Source organism: Mchenga conophoros, linkage group LG16 (assembly GCF_057382185.1).
Source record: "Mchenga conophoros isolate Kocher_MC1m ecotype Shallow Benthic linkage group LG16, M_conophoros_male_GT1.1, whole genome shotgun sequence".
Lineage (NCBI taxonomy): Eukaryota > Metazoa > Chordata > Actinopteri > Cichliformes > Cichlidae > Mchenga > Mchenga conophoros.
Genome location: NC_140541.1, coordinates 7,283,732 through 7,292,734, shown reverse-complemented (window position 1 = coordinate 7,292,734; position 9,003 = coordinate 7,283,732).

Genomic DNA, 9,003 nt, shown 5'->3' with positions numbered 1-9,003 from the left:
GTTTCCAAGCAACAATCCGCAAGTTCACAATACAGCGGCTGAGCCACAATAGAGAGTTGCTGCAGGTTGTAAGCCAGTGGCAGTGGTGAAAGAGATGACAGCAACACTCTGCAAGGGAGGGGGGGGGGTGGGATACAAGCTCAACCAAAGCTATGTACTATGGGTACAGGCTTGTTGGGTACATACAATTAAATGTTCAACCTCATAACAGTGCAAAAATAATAAATTAGCAAAGGTTTTATTATTGTGCCAGCTAAACAAACCTGACTCGGTTACAAGACACCACAACTTGATGTAAGCCAAATCCAGAAGGCTGTGGATACATCCGCAAACGACACAGATAAATCTAAGTAACTTTAGCAATCACATTTTCAGACCTTCACATCATCAATAAAGTTCACATTTAATACATTATTACATCTGATTATATAATCCACCTTTTGGGAAACTCCTGAAACACGTGAAAAACTAAGCACAATTAAGCATTCAGGTTTTTTAATGACTAGAAGTGATTATTCTGCAGTAAAGGAAATGGGACACCCATTCCACTTTTCTCATAGTGCACAGCTCGCACAATCGTTTTTGAAACTGCAAAGGCAGCAATACAACCTAAATGATCACAGCTTCAGCATAAATACAGCGATGTTAACCTTCATTCTGTATCCTTCGGGTGAAATGTACCTTTGATCACAGCTACAGACTTATCATATACTCCTTTTGTTTTTATGCTGATGTATAGTTTGAGACGCGTCTTATTATCTGTGAATTACTGCAGTGTGACGGCTTTCTTTAGCTCTCGCTTTCTCTTGTTTGTGTTATACATATTACGAGGAAGCGCTTTTTGCAGCATCTTTCTTGATAATATGATTTTGATCTCAATAAAAGGTTTGACTGGGTAAAAAAAAGAAGAAGGTGAAATAATAACAGTATGCGCTGTAAGAATTGCAAATTAGATATACAGTCATGGAAAAGAAAGTTTTCACAGAATTCTATGAAAAACAAAGATTAAACCCCATTAATCACCAGCTTGCAGAACCACCTTTAGCAGTAATAACTTGAAGTGATTCCTGAAGTGAGAGTCTTACATTGTTGCAGAGGAATTTTGATTCACTCCTCTTTACATAATTGCTTCAGTTTATTGAGATTTGAGGCCATTTGTTCATACACAGCTCTCTTAAGGACCTACAACAGCATTTTAGATGAGTTAAGGTCTGGACATCTTGATTCTTTTCTTTTTCAGTCATTCTGTTGTAGATTTGCTGTTGTTCTTGGGATCGATGTCCTGCCGTATGACTCGGTTTGGACGAATCTTTAGCTGTTGGACAGATGGACTCACATTTTGCTATACAGAGGAGTTCATGACTGACTTTGTGACTGCAAGGTCTCCAGGTCCTGTGCCTGCAAAACAAGCCCCAAACCATGACATTTCCACCACCATGCACGCAGTTTCTATGATGTGTTCATGCTGATAACAAACATCTCCACTTTAGTCTTGTCTGTCCTTTGTTCCAATAATCTTGTGGTTTATTCAGATGCAACTTTGCTAACCTAAGCTGTGCTGTCATGTTTATACACACACACACACACACACACACACACACACACACACACACACACACACACACACACACACACACACACACACACATATATATATATACAGTGGGGCAAAAAAGTATTTAGTCAGCCACCGATTGTGCAAGTTCCCCCACTTAAAATGATGACAGAGGTCAGTAATTTGCACCAGAGGTACACTTCAACTGTGAGAGACAGAATGTGAAAAAAAAATCCATGAATCCACATGGTAGGATTTGTAAAGAATTTATTCGTAAATTAGGGTGGAAAATAAGTATTTGGTCACCTCAAACAAGGAAAATCTCTGGCTCTCACAGACCTGTAACGTCTTCTGTAAGAAGCTTTTCTGTCCCCCACTCGTTACCTGTATGAATGGCACCTGTTTGAACTCATCATCTGTATAAAAGACACCTGTCCACAGCCTCAAACAGTCAGACTCCAAACTCCGCCATGGCCAAGACCAAAGAGCTTTCGAAGGACACCAGGAAAAGTATTGTAGACCTGCACCAGACTGGGAAGAGTGAATCTACAATAGGCAAGCAGCTTGGTGTGAAAAAATCCACTGTGGGAGCAATCATCAGAAAATGGAAGACATACAAGACCACTGATAATCTCCCTCGATCTGGGGCTCCACGCAAGATCTCATCCCGTGGGGTCAAAATGATCATGAGAACGGTGAGCAAAGATCCCAGAACCACACGGGGGGACCTGGTGAATGACCTGCAGAGAGCTGGGACCAAAGTAACAAAGGTCACCATCAGTAACACACTACAACGGCAGGGAATCAAATCCCGCAGTGCCAGACGTGTTCCGCTGCTGAAGCCAGTGCATGTCCAGGCCCGTCTGAAGTTTGCCAGAGAGCACATGGATGATACAGCAGAGGATTGGGAGAATGTCATGTGGTCAGATGAAACCAAAGTAGAACTTTTTGGTATAAACTCAACTCGTCGTGTTTGGAGGACGAAGAATACTGAGTTGCATCCCAAGAACACCATACCTACTGTGAAGCATGGGGGTGGAAACATCATGCTATGGGGCTGTTTTTCTGCCAAGGGGACAGGACGACTGATCCGTGTTAAGGACAGAATGAATGGGGCCATGTATCGTGAGATTTTGAGCCAAAACCTCCTTCCATCAGTGAGAACTTTGAAGATGAAACGAGGCTGGGTCTTCCAACATGACAATGATCCAAAACACACCGCCCGGGCAACAAAGGAGTGGCTCCGTAAGAAGCATTTGAAAGTCCTGGAGTGGCCTAGCCAGTCTCCAGACCTCAACCCCATAGAAAATCTGTGGCGGGAGTTGAAAGTCCGTGTTGCTCGGCGACAGCCCCAAAACATCACTGCTCTCGAGAAGATCTGCATGGAGGAATGGGCCAAAATACCAGCTACTGTGTGTGCAAACCTGGTAAAGACCTATAGTAAACGTTTGACCTCTGTTATTGCCAACAAAGGTTATGTTACAAAGTATTGAGTTGTATTTTTGTTATTGACCAAATACTTATTTTCCACCCTGATTTACCAATAAATTCTTTACAAATCCTACCATGTGGATTCATGGATTTTTTTTTTTTTTCACATTCTGTCTCTCACAGTTGAAGTGTACCTCTGGTGCAAATTACTGACCTCTGTCATCATTTTAGGTGGGGGAACTTGCACAATCGGTGGCTGACTAAATACTTTTTTGCCCCACTGTATGTATGTATATATATATATATATATATATATATATATATATATATATGTATATATATATATATATATATATATATGAGCGTGGCTGGCAAGAAAGGGTATAATAAAAGAAGAAAAACTAATGACATGGCCTCCTTGTTCACCTGATCTGAACCCCATTGAGAACCTGTGGTCCATCATCAAATGTGAGATTTACAAGGAGGGAAAACAGTACACCTCTCTGAACAGTGTCTGGGAGGCTGTGGTTGCTGCTGCACGCAATGTTGATGGTGAACAGATCAAAACACTGACAGAATCCATGGATGGCAGGCTTTTGAGTGTCCTTGCAAAGAAAGGTGGCTATATTGGTCGCTGATTTGTTTTTGTTTTGTTTTTCAATGTCAGAAATGTATATTTGTGAATGTGGAGATGTTATATTGGTTTCACTGGTAAAAATAAATCATTGAAATGGGTATATATTTGTTTTTTGTTAAGTTGCCTAATAATTATGCACAGTAATAGTCACCTGCACACACAGATATCCCCCTAAAATAGCTAAAACTAAAAACAAACTAAAAACTACTTCCAAAAACATTCAGCTTTGATATTAATGAGTTTTTTGGGTTCATTGAGAACATGGTTGTTGTTCAATAATAAAATTATTCCTCAAAAATACAACTTGCCTAATAATTCTGCACTCCCTGTACTAATACAGTGGGATGCAAAAGTTTGGGCAACCTTGTTAATAGACATTATTTTCCTGTATAAATCGTTGGTTGTTACAATAAAAAATGTCAGTTAAATATCATACAGGAGACACACACAGTGATATTTGAGAAGTGAAAAGAAGTTTACTGGATTTACAAAAAGTGTGCAATAATTGTTTAAACAAAATCAAGCAGGTGCATACATTTGGGCACCACAAAAAAAGAAATGAAATAAATATTTAGTGTATATCAATGTGTGTGTCTCCTGTATGACATATGGGGTGCCTTTGTCTGGACGTGCTTCCCATCCAGAGCTCCACAGCAGAGAGGGAAGTTTCAGCGCTCCTGGAATCCCTCTGCGATGGACCGCCAGTCTCCAGGTGAAGGCACAGCCATGAAATCATCCACTAGACAGTCCCAGATGGCCGTCGCTACCTGGGGGGTGATCTGGCACACCGTGGACACACCAACTCTAAAACTAAACACGATGGTCCTGAAGGAGTCCCCGGTGGCAAGGAACCTGCACAAAATTGTTTAAAATTAGTATTAAACACTTTTACTAACCCCAGGCAGATGGACAGGTATGGCAGCAAGCATTATGTGTTCACTCTCTGCCTGGAGTTTTGAGGGGGGCTGGGGAAGGGGGTCAGTGTGGCAGTTTTTTCATCGTGGCCAATCACAGACAGAGTGGGAGCTTGTCCTATGGCTAGTGCTACTTTCACTTGCAGTCGTAAATATCAATTTCACACGTGTTGTTGATGAATACCAGCTGGCTCTAAACCCGATTTCACCTGTCACTGTAACACATCCAGTGTTGGGGAGTAACGGAATACATGTACCGCCGTTACGTATTTAAAATACAAAATATGAGTAACTGTATTCCGTTACAGTTACCATTTAAAAAGGTGGTATTCAGAATACAGTTACTTTGTTGAAATAAATGGATTGCACTGCGGTACTTTCCTGTTTCATTTTGTCGCGGGTCAGGACTGTTTGGGTTTGGTTTGACAGCTACGTTCTGTTGTTCCAGGCAGCAGCGTTACGGTTGCCATGGTTACAGGGCGACGCTCTCTCTCTCTCTCTGCGACTGTGTGTTTCCTGGGTGAGAGAGCGCCTTTTCGTTGTTGTTGTTGTGCTAAGCTAACAGGCAGAATGCTACAAGCATAGCTCTAAAGAATGTAGCATCACGGGCAGTGTAGTCCGTGTTGCAGGGAGAATGGACTGCCATACACGTTATGGGTCTGTGAGCGCGAGGAGGGAGAAAAAGGGGAGTGGAAAGGTACGAGTTGTCATCGAGCAAAAACGGGCGCTGGAAGCATGTAAATGTAATAATAACCACTGCAGCCAAGAAGAGTGCCTGACGAGCCCAGTTGTAAGTAAGCTATTAAGACTCGACTGTACACTGTGTTCGTGTTTTCCTCCGAAACAATAATTTCCGTTGGAGCAGCCTTTCAACGCCTCTCTCTGTCTCTCGCAAGAAAAGTTGACCCACACAACAAAGTAAAGCTATTTTTCGGCTACGAGCCGACAGGGACCCCGCCGTATTAGTCAGAGGTCCCTTTACTACAGTTCGGAGTCGCGGACCTTCAGTAATAGTAATAAATCACACAGCAATAGTACATTCACGTTGTTGTAAAAAGCATGATAATATATTAAGTAATCCAAAGTATCCAGAATACGTTACTGTCATTGAGTAACGTAACGGAATACGTTACAGAATACATTTTGGGGCATGTATTCTGTATTCTGTAATGGAATACATTTTAAAAGTAACCTTCCCAACACTGAACACATCACATATTACTGAGATGCATTAGATATTTTATGATCTTTATTTTTGACTTATCAGCTGCAAACTCCATAGATTTTTAACATTTACCAGGTTTGCAAATATAAAAACGTATTGGCTCTTTGAAGTTTAGAAATAAAAAACAGATTGTAAATAATCAACTTTTAATGGCAAAACAGTGACATCATCATTATTATTATTGTTGTTATTATTATTATTATTTTAGAAACATGAAGTGCATTGGATTACTACTGTGTAATCATAAAGTTGTAAGGTGAAGGAGGCGTTTTTACGAGCAGCACCTGAAGGCAACACAGTTCCCAAGGAGAAAGCCGCAAAAGCAAGAGGTCGCGTATCCGGGATCCTTCGATAGAAATCCATCAAAAGAGCACGAGGGAGGGACAGAGTGAACGAACGGCCGTGTGGCACGCGGTTTTACGTTAGTGTCGTTATCGATCCACCTGGAGGGAGCCGGTCTGTGTGCAACCGGCATCAGATTCTTAATAGTGAGGAGCTGCGAGGATTGAACCTGCTCTGTGAATCTGAGCCCACGTATAAAACGAGACGTCTTCTTCTGATGTGATGGAGGGGGAAGCGTTCTGGGAGTAACTTTGAGTAAGTAAAAAGATTAGGATGTATTTTGTCGTTTGAATTAGAAGAGCGGTAACAGCTGATTGATGCTGGCAGCTGCATCACCAGGCAGTCAGGTTCAGAGTCACTGGAGCGATCCCTGCAGTGATTTGTGAGTGCTTTTGGTCCTCAGCTGGTATGACTGACCTGCACATAGCTGCTTGAAGCTTTCTTTCCCCATCACTATATTAATTATACACGTAGTATTCTTTGTAACAACCCAGGATAGGGTACTTTGTGTTATGTTTATGTTTTTTCCACACACAGGGTTAAATTTTTAATTTCGTGACTGTTCATATTACCATAGTGCTACTTTATATTTTTTACTTCTTTTGCTCGTTGAGTGATTAATTAATAATTTATTATTATTACTAACAAAACTGCAAATCACAACTTCAGAGTTCTTTCATTCTCAAGTAAAACATCTTACTTATATAGGATCAAATCACAACAACAGTTGCCTCAGGGTGCTTTATACTTTAAAGTAAGAACCCTACAATAATACAGAGAAAACCCCAACAATCAGACGACCTACAGATGACCCAGCGACAGTGGGAAGAAAAAACTCCCTTTTAACAGGAAGGACTCTCCGGTAGAACCAGACTCAGGGAGGGGCGGGGCCATCTGACAAAGACACTGTGGAAGAGAGCCAGTGCGGCTATTCTTGTATCTATTATTTAATTAATTGCCTTTTGAAGCTTGGGAATGAAATTTCTGCTTCAAGTAAAGTGTACATAAAAAATGGAAATTAGAACATTTCAGCATATTTTAAATATTGATAGCTTCAGCAAAGCCAAGATATGAAATTTAGTCATATATAAGTTCTTACATTCCAAGAACACAATAACTAGAAAATATTTTGTATTTTAGTCTTTATGAATAAACGAAAAATTATTTCCTTTTACAAATTGCACTTTTTGCAAAAATTAGCAGTTTTTGTGTTTGTAGTGAAAAACTGACTCGCACATGGTGCTTGTTGGTTTAACGGCAAATTGGGACATTTTCAGGTGAGGAGAGTCAGAGCAATGAATATGTTATATAGCCAAGATGGGAGAGTGTAGAACAACGCAGCTACACAACAGTGATTGTATTTGTCTTCATTATCTGCTTTCGCTCTGTGATGCCATTTAGTAAATGAAATAGGAAAACATTGCAGTAATATCTTATTTCCCTTGTGGAATCTGCGGAGTCTCGCAGTTTTACCCTCGGGGCTCCTTTAGTACAGCATTTTTCGGGATGACTGGGCCTCAGCAGTCATCCAAGCCATGACTGGAAATACCTCTAGGATTGATGGGAATACTGGCTAAAATCCAGACTGCAATCAGATAATTTTAATGAAACTGTTATACTCTTGCAGCAGTTTTCTTTGTTTTCTACAAATAAAAAATACAGTATGAAAGACCTCAGGCTTGCTGTGCATACATATTTTATGCCTGTGGACTTAGTAGGAGGTGTTTTTAGTTTTTTTTCCCACCAAAATAAGAGCCACATGACTCTACCTGAATTGTTACTGGTGCTCTATCAAAGGCATTTCCCACTGGACATGAGTTACTGCACCCTGAAGCCTTTTAGTGCAGTGCTTGCACAGCTTTGGGTATGTTTTTAGGCAGAAAGGATTTACTCATTAAGAGAAATCAAATTCTTGGCAAATTGATTTCTTTTGCCAGTAAACCCTCACTATTGCTGTCTCTTCCATTTTCGTTCTCATTTTCTGTGAAAGAATTGAACTGAAGCCTTTTATTGAGACTCTGCCGTCTTAAACGAACCTATCAAGCAGTTTCACTCTGTAAATCATCGGGTAGGGAGATTACATTTAATTGTAGATGTTTCAGTACCGGCTTTGCATTAGGGAATTTGAACTTGTGAACTAAAATTCGAAGATTCTGGCTGCAGCGCCTAATCTTTCATTCGTAAAGACTTTATGCCCATCTGATGTTGGCAACAGATGTTAAGCAAATTTAAGATAAACTTGCTCTGAGGGTGTTTATTGCTTGATAGGCTAACGCTCAGCTCTGCGAGAGGTCTCACACTGAAGAGTCTCAAAGATTTTCCTCCTCAGAGTCTGGCTTTATTGCTCCCTATCTGATCTCTGCATGGACTCAGTCGGTGCAGTGATGTGATGAAAGGCCAAGCGGTGGACCTACAGACTCTCACAGCTTCATGCAAGCTACGCACACACACACAGATATGCACAGCCAGCTAAACAAAGTCAATTATATTAGGTGAGTCTGTCAGGCTAAGCTGGGAGAAATGCGTGGAAGGTATACTAAAGGGCCTAGGCTTCTAATACTAATGCGCATACTTGTGACAGGCATTATAAAATACTGGCTTTGTTTTGGAGAAAGATCAGCCTGACTGGACAGAGTTTAATTACCTTCCATTTACTCATTGCTTCAGATCAGGCACTTTTTTAGTCCATTCACTTCCACTTACTTTGTTCCTTAGTGATGATCATTAGTGTGGTCATTAAAGGATTAGTTTCTATGATATGAGCCTTTTCTGTTTTTTGTACAATATACAAATAATGACCAGGAAATTAAAACAGTGTCACTGCAGTGTTAGCTTGCATATGATTACTGTTTACGATTAGCTTACAGTCTCTGTAGAAATAATGATTTTTGCCATCCAG